Below are 14,730 nucleotides of genomic sequence, written 5' to 3' on the forward strand. Positions count from 1 at the left end.
ATATATTCTCTTGTTCTTATTGCCATATTGTCATACATTTGAATTTTCCAAATGGTTTTATTTATATTTATTTAATTTAATTTATCAAAAGGAAACACTGACAAAACCATAGGATAAAAGGGTACAACTCCACACAGTTCCCACCACCAGAACTCTGTATCCTATCCCCTCCTTTGATAGCTTTCCCATTCTTTAGCCCTCTGGGAGTATGAACCAAAGACCATTGTGGGGTGCAGAAGGTGGAAGGTCTGGATTCTATAATTGCTTCCCCACTGAACATGGGCATTGACAGGTTGGTCCACACTCCCAGCATGTCTCTCTCATTCCCTAGTGGGGCGGGGTCCAGGGGAATCAGAGCTCCAGGACACATTGGTGGGGTCATCTGTCCAGGGAAGTCTGGATGGCATCATGGTAGCATCTGGAACCTGGCGGCTGAAAAGAGAGTTCACATATAAAGCCAAACAAGTTTTTGACTAATCATGAACCTAAAGGCTGGAATAGTTCAGATGAAGAGTTGGGGGGGGGGGTGTCTCCGTTTTCTAGATAGCTAGTAGATATATTTTAGTTCTATTCCAAAGGGCCTCTAGCTATACTAGCTTTTTTTTCCCTAGAGCCTGAAATTTGATATGCAGGTGGATCCAAGTTTTTGTCTGGGGAGATGTTGACATGGCTAGGAAAAGTACTAGAAAGCTAGATCAGGGAAGAGAGTAGCTCCCAAATAGGGAAAGGTATATAAATATTGTTGACTGTAAACCCCATTGATTTGATCTGATCTGGGGCCCATATTCATCTTAGGAACCTATGTGACCCCTGCATCCCTGTAGACCTGATCTCACATCTGTGGTAATGAGTAGGAACGTTCCAAGCTGCCCCAATATCAGGACCCATCTTCCTCAGGTGTAGCATAGAGTATGTTGTCCAGCCTCCCTTCAGAGGATGGAACATTCTCTACCATTGTTGATCCAAGTTGAGGGTAAGGTCCAATAGGGGCCCATAAAGGGGTCTGTTTTGTTGCTCCTGATAGCGATGACCAATAACAATGGAGAGATGGATTTATTCGAGGTCTAGGCCCATCATTTGGGAATCTCAGGACTCCCCGAATAGGGCCCCAGCTGATGGGGTGGCCTGATAGTGACTAAAGAGTTATTATTAAAGTATGCCAGTCTCTTGCCCTTATTCAGCTTTTGCAGTCCTTGCTTTGATAAGGTTAACTTTGGAGTGAGTGAGAGAACTGTAATAGGAAGTAAGTGAGGAGGGTATCTAAGTCTAAGTAGACACTGTTTCATTATGAACTTCATACTGACTCACTGCAGACTATTGTGTACTTTGGCTTTCAGGTATATATTTTGCCTAATTTATGGATACATGTGAACATATGCCCTATCTCATGGGACCTGGTCTATATCTAGATTTTGGGACTTTGTTAGGAAGTGAACCATCTGGAATGGAATTAGAGAATACTATGTAAGGAAAGGTCTCGCCAGAGTAATGAAGCTGAAGGGTTGACATTCCATGCCTGACGTCTCTGGACACAGTCTGAAGTGAAGCATGCTGTGGTGGTACTCATTGTGTTCATTAGGTTGGGATCAGCAGATGCATTATCATTTGGTATGAAATAAGAGAAGCTTGCAGGAAAGTGAGCCCCACTGTAGAGGTTCCAGAACTGGGGAAATATAGGCCCTATAGAGGAAGTGGGAGGTTCCTGCTGTCTTAGGGTTTAAGAAAGCAATAGATAGTTATTGCTGTAATCACATTATTTGGCAATTGCATTAACTTTGGAAAATCCTTTTGTTAGGATTTGATGTATCATACTCAACATCACCATAATTTATGTCCTGTGATATTATTTGTATATAGCTATGCCACTGGTTGCTTCTGTGTTCCCTGGTCTAAGCTTTTAAGAGAGTCAAAATATCAAAGAGTCAGCCTATGGTCTGTGCATTAAAAAGTTTGAGACATTCAATCAATTTTTTCCCCTCTCATATTAATTAAATAGTGATTTATATAATTACAGATTAATAGGAGTATACAAAAACACTATTCCCACCACTAAAAGACTGTGTCCCATCCCACCCACCCCCACCCCATGAAGCCAAACATCCACCCTCACCCTCAACCCAAATGGTTTTATTTTTATAATTTTAGTATATGTGTTGACAAGAGTTCAACTTTATGAAATAGCATAGGGAAGATATTCCTTGTTCTTATTCTTTGTCCTGACCTTCTGAATATACCAGATTAAAATACACAGACACTGTATTTGATTTGTTTTAATAGATAATCAAGATGTTTTGTTATTTTAGGAAAGAATGACAGAGACTACATTTTCCAGGAAGTAGAATAACAAGTATACATCCTCTAACTATGGCTTTTTTCTTAAATGAAATGACTTTCTCTCAACACCTTTGGTATTTTACTATATTTCTAGCAGTATAGCTTCAGGCTATTTTAAATAATACATTTCTCTAACAAGCTTGGAAAGTCACATAACAGGAAGATATCTGGCTTCTAAAATTGTCCATTGTCAGAATCGAAAAGGCATTTTGTTTCACAAAAAATACATTTACACATCAAGTAGGTTTCATAAGTGGAGTCTTGCCAGCTGGTTTATGAATTTTAGAGTAATTTCCTCACCATCTTCTGGTCTCTCCTGTATGCTGACTGATTATACTGCTCAGAGGTGGATTGCTCATCTGTGGATTAGTGGGTGCTATAGAAATGGTAATGACTCTGCTTGAGGAATCACTTCTTTATTCTGTCAACAAATTATTGAATCCCTATTGGCAGGCAGTGTAGTAGGCATTGGGAAGATACTATAGCTTGAATCTGTACACTTCTCTTCACCCTCTCACTGCTTTCCTAATTCAAACCACCACCACATTTTTGCTGGTCTAGTATGAGAGTATCCCAGTGGATTTCCAGATATTTTTCTTGTCCTCTTCAGTCTAACCTCCATATTGTAATTGTGGTCTTCTTTGTAAAAATAGACAAACAAAATGGCTGGAATTCCTGGGTATCAAGAATAAGCTCTAGAGTCCTTAGTGCTCCAGTCTCTCACCTCTTCCTTTTTCTCATACTTCTGTAGGCTGGACTCACCAATAATCAGCTACTCTTAAGATGTTATACACAAGTAGCTAATAGTTCCTATTTCTTTGCTTGCTAGTTTCTCTTCAGTTTTCCACCTCAGCTGGAGTGTGCTTTCTCCAGAAAGGACTCATTTGATTTTCTTAAACCAAGTGAGGTTTGTCTTTTTCTAGATAGTCATTTTTTCATTCAACCACAACACTGTTCAACTTTGGCTTATGGTTTACAGACTTTGAGTTCCATGAAAATAGGGGTAATATCTGTTCCATGTAGCATGATAGCCCAGCACCTAACTTACTTGGCACAAAAGCTCTAAAATATGAATGAATAGACACATTTGAAGTTAAGAGTTTAGTTTTTTAATCTAGCTATACATACATACATGTGTGGTAGATATGCAATGAATATTTTATTACAATCTTAGTACAACATAAAAGTACTCCATCTTCTTGAGGGACCTCATATACAGACGGTATTGCCATTAGAGTTGTTTCAGGAAGGAATATTCTTTTACTTTAAGTTGTTTTTTTCTTAGGAGCCAGGTTGTGGCACACCTGGTAGAATGTACATGTTATAGTGTGCAAAGATCTAGGTTTAAGCCTCTGGTATTCACCTGCAAAGGGGAAGCTTCACAAGTGGTGAAGAGTGCTTCAGGTGTCTCTCTCTCCCCCTTCCCTCTGTTTTTCTCTGTCTGTTTCTATCCAAAAAATAAATAAATAATAAATTTTAAATAAATTTATTTTGTCTTTATCCTCTTGAGTTATAGACTTTTCCCAAATCTGTTTTTTTGTTAGTATTTTGCTTCTCAAACATTATATTACTACTTTTTAATAAAAAATGACAGTTCAAGAAAAAACTTTAGTTCTTCTGTTTTGATTTTACTTTGGTCTAAACCTAGATCTTACTTTTTTTTTCTTTTTATGCTCTTCAGAATCGTGGACCCAAGACTAAGTAAGGTAGCTTCCAGGCTTCATAAACTAATCTGCAATTATCCATACACATTGCATTTCACATGTAGAGCAAAGGGGATATTTATCATACCAACACATGGTAAATTTAGTACTAAGTTCTGACATGTTTTTCATTCTGTCTCAGCTCAGAGAGAGAGAGAGAGAGAGAGAGAGGAGGAGGAGGAGTTCTCTCCTTGCATTCTGCAAATAAACCTTCATTTTGAACTCCTTCTTCTTCTTTTTTTTTTTTTTGCCTCCAGGGTTATTGCTGGGGCTCGGTGCACCACGAATCCACTGCCCTGGGAGGCCTTTTTTTTTCCCTTTTGTTACCCTGGTTGTGAACTCCTTATTTCTTAACAATTCTCATTTCTGAAAATATTTAGTGTACCAGATTCTCACTGTTGGAACTGAAGTTAAATGATCTGATAACAGATTTTTATGGTATCTTTCCTTTTGTGTTCCTTCTGTAAAGCATGTTGTGCAAGTGGGAAGCCCAGGGCTGCCCTGTGTGGGTTGTTAGGTATTTTAGAGCTTGGGGGCAGACATCTGGAGCTTGAGAGGGTAATCCTGATCCTAAACTCTTAGAAAAGAATCCACTGCATTTTGCTTTATTTGATGCTGCCAATCATGCTGAAGTGATTTTGGAATATTAAATTTAAAAAATTATTATTTATTTTCCCTTGTGTTGCCCTTGTTGTTCTATTGTTGTTGTAGTTATTATTGTTGATGTCATTGTTGGATAGGACAGAGAGAAATGGAGAGAGGAGGGGAAGACAGAGAGGGGGAGAGAAAGACACCTGCAGACCTGCTTCACTGCTTGTAAAGCAACTACCCTGCAGGTGGGGAACCGGGGGGGCTGGAACCAGGATCCTTACTCTGGTCCTTGCACTTAGCACCACATGCACTTAACCCATTGCACTACTTCCCAATCACCTAAATACTACATTTTTTTTTTGACAGAAATCATATTCATTTTACTGAACATTGTTGATCTGCATTACTACCTTTTTCTGTCCTGATTTTGTCACAGTCTCAATGACTTCTGACAGACATTTTGTTGTTAATGGTTTTCCTGACATAACATTTTTCTTGTTTTTACTTAGGCCAGCCAGTATTCTTTTTCTTTTCTTGTCTTTTCTTTTTTATAAAAAAGAAGCATTGATAAAACCATAGCATAAGAGGGGTACAACTCCACATAATTCCCACCATCAAAATTCCTCATCTCATCCCCTCCTCTGATAGCTTTTCTGTTCTTTATCCCTCTGGGAATATGGACCCAGGGTCATTATGGGATGCAGAAGGTAGAAGGTCTGGTTTCTATAATTGCTTCCCGCTGAACGTGGGTGTAGACAAGTTGATCCATAATCCCAGCCTGTCTCTCTCTCTTTCCCTAGTGGGGCGGGGCTCTGGGGAAGCAGGGCTCCAGGACACATTGGTGGGATTGTCTGTCCAGGGAAGTCTGGTTGGCATCATGTTAGCATCTGGAACCTGGTGGCTAAAAAGAGAGTTAACATATAAAGCCAAATAAGTTGTTGACTAACAGCCAGTATTCTTAATATGCAGAATGAAAACACTGTTCAGTCCATTGAAGGATGCCATGTGTTATTTGTAGAGGCTAGGATTCTTAGGTTCTGAGGGATATGATTGCCAGAAATTTTCACTTAATTATGTCCTTAGGTGTTTAGAGTACTGTTTTTGCTTGGAATTTGATAAGATAATTCCCTATATAAAACAGAGACCACTAAGAGGGTACCTCACTTTTACAAATTGCAAGTGAATCTTTGTGATCTCTTCATTGCAGTTTTCTGAATGTGAAGTTAGTGAAGTGTAATGATTTTTAGCTTAGAAGTCAATCTAGAATTTATTATACTCATTCCATAGTTTGTATTTTATTTCACTCTATTACATAGTTATATGGCTTTGTCTAGACACTTAACATCCATCTCAGTTTCCTCTTCAGTAAATGGGAATATGAACATTTTTCTCTTACTTGCCAGAGTTAATTTGGGATATTGTTTTGCTGTTAAGAATTTTTAGGAGGATTAATTCACATGGATCTCAAAGCTTTTCTTTTCTGGAAAATTGAAACGTACTACCCATTATACGAAACAAAACTCTGGCTTCAAAGCAATTTAATGAAAGTTACTCTTATATCATCTTTTGTATTGTTACTAAAGAACCAACCACAGAGGTCAGAAGAGAAATTTAACAGAAGTCTCTCTCAGCTTCTTCTATCCTATTGAAGTTTGCTCCTACTGTCCCTTCTTTAGTGTCATTGAAGACAGCAGACTCTTTTGAAACTTTATACAAAGTAAATGGAATAGAGTCTCTTAACTGCAGAACTGTGATTTTTTTCCTGCAGCCATTTTAAAGCTACCATATTTTGAAGAACACCTAAATTTTATGTCTTTAGGTCAGAATGACATTGTGAGTCTGTTTTAGATTGTGTCCATTTAGCCAAGCACCATTCTTCCTTCAGGAAATTAGCTCCTTTTCGGCCATTATGCTGCCTTCCACTGAAGAAAATCATGATTTGTCTATAATGTTTAAGTTATTTGTAAAAAAAAAAAAAAAAAAAGATATCCAGGCATGAAGTATATTTTTCCAATGAAATCTTTTGTGTCACTAAGTGTTTAGAACTCAGGAGAAGTGACCAGTTCTTTTTAAAACTGTAAGTGTAGTATCCTAAAGTACTAAAGACATTAGAAGTTTTGTTAACATTTTGAATGCATCTTCTGGCTCATTTCAACTTCTATTTTTTCATTTTAAAATCATCAGTATTTAAATCTCATTATTTTAATTATATCCAATTAAATGTACTTGCATAATCAGTATAGTTTGTTAGATGCATTGGTAAAGAGAGCATTTACAGATGCTTTGCATACTGCCTTTCATAATATATGTTTAATTTGCATGCCTTAAAATAGGTTTTATGTGTGAGTTTTAGATAACACATGTGGTAGGTATATAAATCAGATGCCATATACTCTGTCTGTGAAGCATATGTCCTATGAGAAGTGTTCTGGTTCTTAATTTGGTATATTTTACTTTTCTAAATTATTTTTATAATACTCTATAGATAAACTGGATAAATGCTGAGTGCTAAAATAAAATGCAGAAATTACACATAAGTATCTGTAAGTGTTCTTAATCTGTAAAATCAGAAGACCATATGTGTGTTTAAAAAGTGTGCAGTTAAATAACAGTCACACAAACTACCAGTGTTTGAGTTCTAAAGTTCTTTTTTTTTTTTTTTAACAAAACCATAGGGTAGGAGGGGTACAACTCCACACAATTCCCACCGCCCAATCTCCATATCCCACCCCCTCCCCCAATAGCTTTCCCATTCTCTATCCCTCTGGGAGCATGGGCCCAGGGTCATTGAGGGTTGCAGAAGGTAGAAGGTCTGGCTTCTGTAATTGCTTCCTCGCTGAACATGGGCGTTGACTGGTCGGTCCATACTCCCAGTCTGCCTCTCTCTTTCTCTAGTAGGATGGGTCTCTGGGGAAGCTGAGCTCCAGGACACATTGGTGGTGTCTTCAATCCAGGGAAGTCTGGCCGGCATCCTGATGATACCTGGAACCTGGTGACTGAAAAGAGAGTTAACATACAAAGCCAAACAAATTGTTGAGCAATCATGGACCCAAAGCTTGGAAAAGTGGAGAGGAAGTATTAGGGAGGTACTCACTGCAAACTCTAGTGTACCTCTGCTTTCTTACTTTGGTGCCATACTCCAAACTCAGTCAATTTCTGCTTTGCGTTTCTACTTCTTCTTCTTTTTTTTTTACATGCATAACATTCCCCAGATTCCCATTTAACAATACAACCCCCACTATTTCATTCATCATTTTTCATGGACCTGTATTCACCCCACCCACCCACCCACCCCAGAGTCTTTTGCTTTGGTGTAATACTCCAATTCCATTTCAGGTTCGATTTGTGTTTTCTTTTCTAATCTTGTTTTTCAACTTCGGCCTGAGAGTGAGATCATCCCATATTCATCCTTCTGTTTCTGACTTATTTCACTCAACATGATTTTTTCAAGGTCTATCCAAGATCGGCTGAAAACGGTGAAGTCACCATTTTTTACAGCTGAGTAGTATTCCATTGTGTATATATACCACAACTTGCTCTGAATGACTCTGAAAATGTCCAATAGTTCTAGGTTATCTATCTCTTCATTTAGCTCCCTTATGTCTTTACTGATTTTCTTCCTGGATGATCTGTCAAGTTGAGATAGTGGGGTGTTGAAGTCCCCTACTATGATTGTGTTACTGTTAATATATTGCTGTAGCTCTTTCAGTAGAAGTTTGATGTATTTAGATGGCTTCTCATTGGGTGCATAGATATTAATAATTATTAAGTCCTCTTGATTGACTGATCCTCTGAGCATTAAGTAGTGTCCATTCCTATCTTTTTTAATCTTATGTATTTTAAAGTCTATCATGTCAGATATGAGAATAGCTGTTCCTGCCCTTTTTTGTGGGCCATTGGCTTGAATGATAGTTTTCCATCCTTTCACTTTAAGTCTGTGTTTGTCTTGTTACGTTAGGTGAGTTTCCTGTAGACAACATATTGTTGGGTTGTGTTTTCTGATCCATCTTCCTACTCTGTGTCTTTTAATAGGTGAATTCAGGCCATTCACATTTATTGATATCAAAGATTGAAGATATTTTAACGCCATTCTTGTAGAGTTTTAGAGTGTTTTGATATATGTTCTATTTGTGGTGGTCTGGTTGTTTATAGGAAACCTTTCAGAACTTCTTTCAAGGCAGGCTTGGTGATGGTTGCTTCCTTCAACTGTTGCTTGTCTGAGAAGGTTTTGATGCTTCCATCTAGTCTGAATGACAATCTAGCAGGATATAGTATTCTTGGCTGAAAGCCTTTCTCATTGAGCACTCGATAGATATCTTGCCATTCTCTTCTGGCCTGTAGTGTTTGTATGGAGAAGTCTGCTGCTAATCTTATGGATTTTCCTTTGTAGGTGACTCTTTGTTTTTCTCTTGCAGCCTTGAGGATCCTTTCTTTATCCTTATTCCTTTCCAATCTAAGTATGACATGTCTTGGTGTCTTTAGGTCTGGGTTAATTCTGTTTGGGACCCTCTGGGCTTCTTGAATCTTTATGTCTTTGGTGTTGTCTAGACTAGAGAAATTTTCAGCTATTATGGCCTGGAGAATGCTTTCTTCCTCCCCTTCTCTTTCTTCCTCTGGTAAGCCAATAATGCGTATATTGTTTCTTTTGAAGTCATCCCATAGGACTCTGTTGTTGTTTTCAGCATCTCTTAATCTCTTTTTGAGATCTCTTACTTCTTTTTTAGTTGTCTCTAATTCATCCTCAATCTTGCTAATTCTGTCTTCAGCCTCATTGATTCTATTCTCTCTGCCCTCTACTGCTTTCTGGAGTTCATCTATTTTGTTGCTCTGCTCTGATACTGTTTTAGCTTGTTCAGCTAGTTGCCTTCTTAGCTCAGCGATTTCAGCTTTCAGCTCTCTAATAACCATGAGATTATTAGAATTTTCTTCCATATTCTCATTTGTTGTTCCTGCAGTTCTGATTACAATTTTTTCAAATTCTTTACTCACTCCTGTTATTATTTCCTTGGCTAATGTTTGGATGTTGAACTCGTTGTTTTGTGCTTCACCCTCTGGAGGACTTTTAGCTGGACTCTTGTCCTGGTTCGAGTCTCCAATAATTTTTTCTTGTTGTTTTAACCATTTTATATAAGTTAACAGTTTTTTCAATCCCTGAGTTGGAGTTCAGTGGTGTAAAAGCCTTTTTTTTTCCCCCTGTAGGCTATGGGAGCCTGAGGGCTTTTAAACTATCAATAGGCTTCTTTGTTTAATCACTGACTCCTGACCAAGAAATAAAGCAGGGTGTGGCAGAGATAATCCAGTGGTTATGCAAAGAGACTTTCACAGCCCCTCAGCTATGCCACAGAGGTATAGGTCTTCTCCTGAGTTTCCCGGTTAGATCTCTGTGCCCTGGTGTCCCTCCCTGTTGCTGCTCCAGATTCTGAGGGTAGTAGCAATGGAGACTCAGAGTTGCACTTGGTGAGTCTCTGGGGAGTCCTTTCCTCCCTTCAGCTGTCCCCTTGTTGGTGGAGCAGACTGGAGGTGGTGTCTCCACTGACAAACTGTTGAACTGTGAGCAGTCACTTAATCTCTCCTTAGGCCCCTCTCTCCTCTCTGTCACCAGCCACGCGTGTTTGTACTCACGGGTGATTTACTGGGTTCCTGTGGTCATTCTAGTCCTGTCTTGTTTCGGTCCGGGTGGTCTCCTTTGGTATTCCTAGTTGATCCGGGAGAGGATAGGAGAGGAGAGAAAGCGATCTGCTGCTCGTAGTTCTAAAGTTCTTTGATGAATCAAATTCTAGGCCTGGGAACCAGTGGGTTTGCCTCATATTAGCTTGGTGACCCTGGGCAAGTGTGTAAACTTAGATAATTCTAAATAGTGTGCAGTAAATATTAACTTTTGATTTGATGTTTCTAAATGCAGATATGAGAGCAGGAATATTGGATTTTGGAATTTATTTTCTAAAATATTTTGAGATAATTTGGACATGTTTTGTTTTGTTTTCACAGAACATTATCATGGTACATGTCCCTAAAGAGAGGTGAAAAGGTATATTTTCCTTGTGCATGTAATTAACTTTTGGTTCCTGCAGATTCTCTGCCTTGAAGGATTTAACCAACATAAACTTGAAAAGAGAAGTGACTCTTGTTTGCTTATGGACAGTATAATAATAGGCAACAGCAGAGCTCACTGGACTTTATAGAGATCTCACATTGTAGCTAGCACATAGCACATAATCTGTAGATGTTAATTTCCTCCTTTTAGCTATTCTCTTTGTTAGACTCCTTTAAGCAAGGTTTCAGTTTATGATGTGACATGCTGCTTATGGGTGTAAAAGGGAAGATGTCAGTGGTTTCAAATTGGTAAGGTGGTGACATATGTTCAATTTCCATTCATAGAAATGAAGTTTTAGAGCTTGCTGGAAAGAATAAACCATTGGTTATTATACAGGCCTGAGTCACTTTTGTTTCTTCAAACAGAACAATCTGTTCTTTTTCCTCTCAGTCTTATAGACATATGAGTATTAAAATGTTTCTTTAAGTAGAGGATGCCATTATTCTCTGAAAAATTTGTAATACAATGATATAACTCAATTTCTTAAAATTTGGTTAGATAAAGTTGACATTGCAAATTTCAACTACATTTGAGTTATATGCTGCTAGGAACTCTTAATGCCTGCTTTTAGGGTTTATTTATTTAATTTTAAGTAGAGGCAGAGAAAGAAAGAGAGAGGCAGAGTGAAAGAGAGAGACAGACACAGAGACAGACAGAGAGAAAAGAGGATATTAAAGAGAACACAGCACTGAAGCTTCTTTCAATGTTGTGGGGACCAGGTTCAAATATTTTACATAAATGACAAAGCAGCACAGTTTCTAAGTGAGCTTTCCCCCAACACTTTGGATTTTTAAAAAAATTAATAAATTAACTAATTAATTAGTAGAAAATGAGTGACCAGACCTCCACTCAGCTCTGGCATATGGTGGTACCAGGGATTGAATCTAAGGCCTCTGGGGCCTCAAGCATACTAATCCTGGGCTCTAAGTTTGAGTTATTTCCCTGGTACTTGCTTTGTTTGTTTAATTAATTAATTATTGGAAAGAGACATTGAGGAGAGGAGCAGATGGAGAGGATGAGAAAGAAAAAGAGACACCTGCAGCCCTGCTTTACTTGTGAAGCTTTGCTTTTTAGTTTTTAAATGAGTCCTATTTGAATTTTAAGTTTTAGAGTTAGTCTGTGGGAGAAGACATGTTTGTTGTAGCCCAGTTTTCAAACAAATGCCCCATAAAGTTGTTAGTCACTGGATACCCTAAGCTTTCAGACCTGAGATACCCCCCCCTTCTCATTCTGCTCTTTCCTTTTGCTGTGGATACCTGGTTTCAAAATACCTCACAGGCTCTTGTGCCTTTGATCTAAGTTTTGGCCCAACTGGATTCCATTTTTCACCCTCTGAAACTCTTAATAATTTATAAAGACTGGACTAAAATGCATATGTTCCATGAATCTTCTCCATATCTTCCAGTTATAATAAACCTCCTTTCTGAGTGGGCCCTAAATTGTTTACATACTTGCTTCCAGAATATAGGAACATTTTCATTATTGTAATATTCACAACACTTAGTTGTGAATGGTGCTTAGTGAGCCATCAATAAGATTTTCCATGTTGCATTTAACTATGTTCATATATTGTTAGTATTAGTATAGTTCTCTAATTAGCAATAACAGATGAAAAGGAAAAAAAAAAAAAAAAGAACAAGAAGCAGTAGACAGGCTAGGAAAAGATCTAATTTTTCTTTTCTTAACTCTTAGTTCCAGGAAAATTAATGACTGAGTCTTGCTTTAACTTCTTATGTACCCCATCATGTGTAAAGTGCATTCTCATACTGGCAGGGTGGTGCCTAGTTAAAGGAATGAGAAAGAGGTACGAGATCTTGGGTAAAGAGAAATAAATTGTCTTGAATTTTCTCAGAATGGTCACATGTAGGACTATATGCAAGTAATGTGTTCAAGACAAGACTAAATAATAAACTCCATCTTCACAATAAACTCCATCTTCACTTAGCTCTTATATGAAAACTCTGATGATAAACCCATAATAGAATTCTCAAAAGAACTGTAATTAAAACCAAGTAAGCTGCTCATTTTTTATTTGAACACATTAGTAATCTTGCATTTTATATCTGTTTCAAGCTTAAAAAGCTATTACACTAAACTGAAACAACAGCAGTGATAGAAATTCTCAGTATGGCTGGAGTTCAGTTGCATTTGTCAGCAGTAAGTAGGAACAGCTGTTCTGTTTCTTATACAGAGATATTACCATTCTCTTCTATGTAAAGGTTAAGTACCATTGTTTTATAATTTGGAAAAAAGAAAAAAAAAACACCTCTTTTTCTTGTATTGTTAAACCCGTATGTGAAGTGTGTGTGTAACTGCAATGTCATACATACACAATTTTATTACTTCAGCCTACTTTTATCAGTTAGATAGAGACAGAGGAGAAGGAGACAGTGCAGCACCATAGCATTTTCTGTTGCATTATCATCTCCTTTATGGTACTAGGACACAAGGCTAGCTTTCACACATGGCGGTGTGGGCACCAACCTGCTGAGCTATCTCTATGACTACTGATTTACCATAAACATGCTGATTTGTGTTAAATGTACATATTTACTGTCTTTTAGAAGTTGATGTATTTGCATAAACCTTCAAAACATTTGGCATTTCAGTTGTCTGTTATGATAAGGGTTATACAAATTTTGTTCAAATCCATATTTTACTTTTTACATTTAAAAATAGTCTAAAAAATTTTAAGATTTATTTACAAATGAGAGAGAGAGAGAGAGAACACAGCAGTATATAATACCAGGTGTTGAATTCAGGGTCCCACAGTACAAGCTCTGCACCTTACCTACTTACTAAATTACTTCCTTGGCTGCTCCCTCTTTATTATTGAAAAAAACAAATTAACAAAAAACAGAGATTCAGAAAAAGTGTGTGACACATTCATCAGGACCCAAGAGTTCCTTAGAGGCAAAGTCAAGATTAAAATCCAGTACTCCTTTACATATGACTTTATAGTTTTGGTTTCTAACACTTTTTAAATGTGACTTAATTTCTACAAGTGGTTTGAACTTTCACTTATAAGAAGTAAATTCAGTTACTATAGTCAAGTTTTCACCCCTCCCCCTGTCTCTTAAACCACTAGGAATAAGTTAAATTCATTCTTTAGGTAAGAATTAGCAAGGTTGAGATGGAGACTTGGAAACAACATGTGGCATGAGTTCAAAAAAAAAAGTGGCCTACAGGCTGGGATTCTCTGGAGAGGGTAGGATAACTGGCACATCCATTAAAGGGTGAATAGGGGGTGTCCAGATGACACCAAAAATGAGTCCTATAACCCACTCATGGGCTGGCAAATAGAAACCAAATGGACAAAGAAAGGAAAATCTTTGGCTTCACTGTTTCTGAACTCCCCCCTTCCCCTCCTACCCCAGAAGGGCTGGCCAGCCGCTCCTAGGAGACTTCCTGGGGAGCTATTTTCTTTACCATATATCCTGGCACAGCAGGGGTGTCATTTCAAACCGTTTCTCTTCTCTCTCTCTCTCTCTCTCTCTCTTTATGTGGCTGGAGCTCTATTTGAGTGACAAAATACCTGGAAAAGACTACCTGCAGGTTTTTTTTTTATACTTCTTATAATTGGTTGTCTTTGCTCAGGCTGTGTGAAGCCAATCTGGAGTGGTCCAAGCTGCAGACTGACTGTTAGGGTTTTTTACTCTATCTTATTTTATTATTACTATTATTTTCTATGCATGTCCCTTTTCCCTCTTCCTTCTTCAGGTTGACCAAAATTAACTGTTGTTGTTTTTTTCATTGCTAGGTGATATGGGTGTCCTATCCATTGTGAGGGGAACTTGTTTCTCTTTCCCTCTTCTCTCCACTCTCTTTTTTTCCCTCTTCCTAGCTAATCAGAAAGAAAAAAAAAACAAAAAACTCTTTCACTGCTCTTCTTCTTCTTTAATTCTTTTCTTCTTTCCTCCTCCTTTTGCTTACTGAATTCACTGATACTCGCTTGTGAATTATTTTGATGAAAAAATCTGCCTTGGAGTGGACTCTGTGTGTGTGTGT

The 14,730-nt window shown here is 37.9% G+C and overlaps 1 protein-coding gene and 1 long non-coding RNA gene across 12 annotated transcripts in view; one reads left to right on the plus strand and one right to left on the minus strand.

The window, feature by feature from the left end:
- LOC132541871 (uncharacterized) overlaps nucleotides 1-14,730 on the minus strand; it is a 300,702-nt gene that overhangs the window by 174,329 nt on the left and 111,643 nt on the right. The window lies entirely within an intron of this gene.
- The window catches only part of CFAP20DC (CFAP20 domain containing), a 307,663-nt gene that overhangs the window by 16,952 nt on the left and 275,981 nt on the right, over nucleotides 1-14,730 (plus strand). The gene's annotated exons all lie outside the window — the stretch shown is intronic.

The sequence above is a fragment of the Erinaceus europaeus genome, chromosome 12 (assembly GCF_950295315.1).
Source record: "Erinaceus europaeus chromosome 12, mEriEur2.1, whole genome shotgun sequence".
NCBI lineage: Eukaryota > Metazoa > Chordata > Mammalia > Eulipotyphla > Erinaceidae > Erinaceus > Erinaceus europaeus.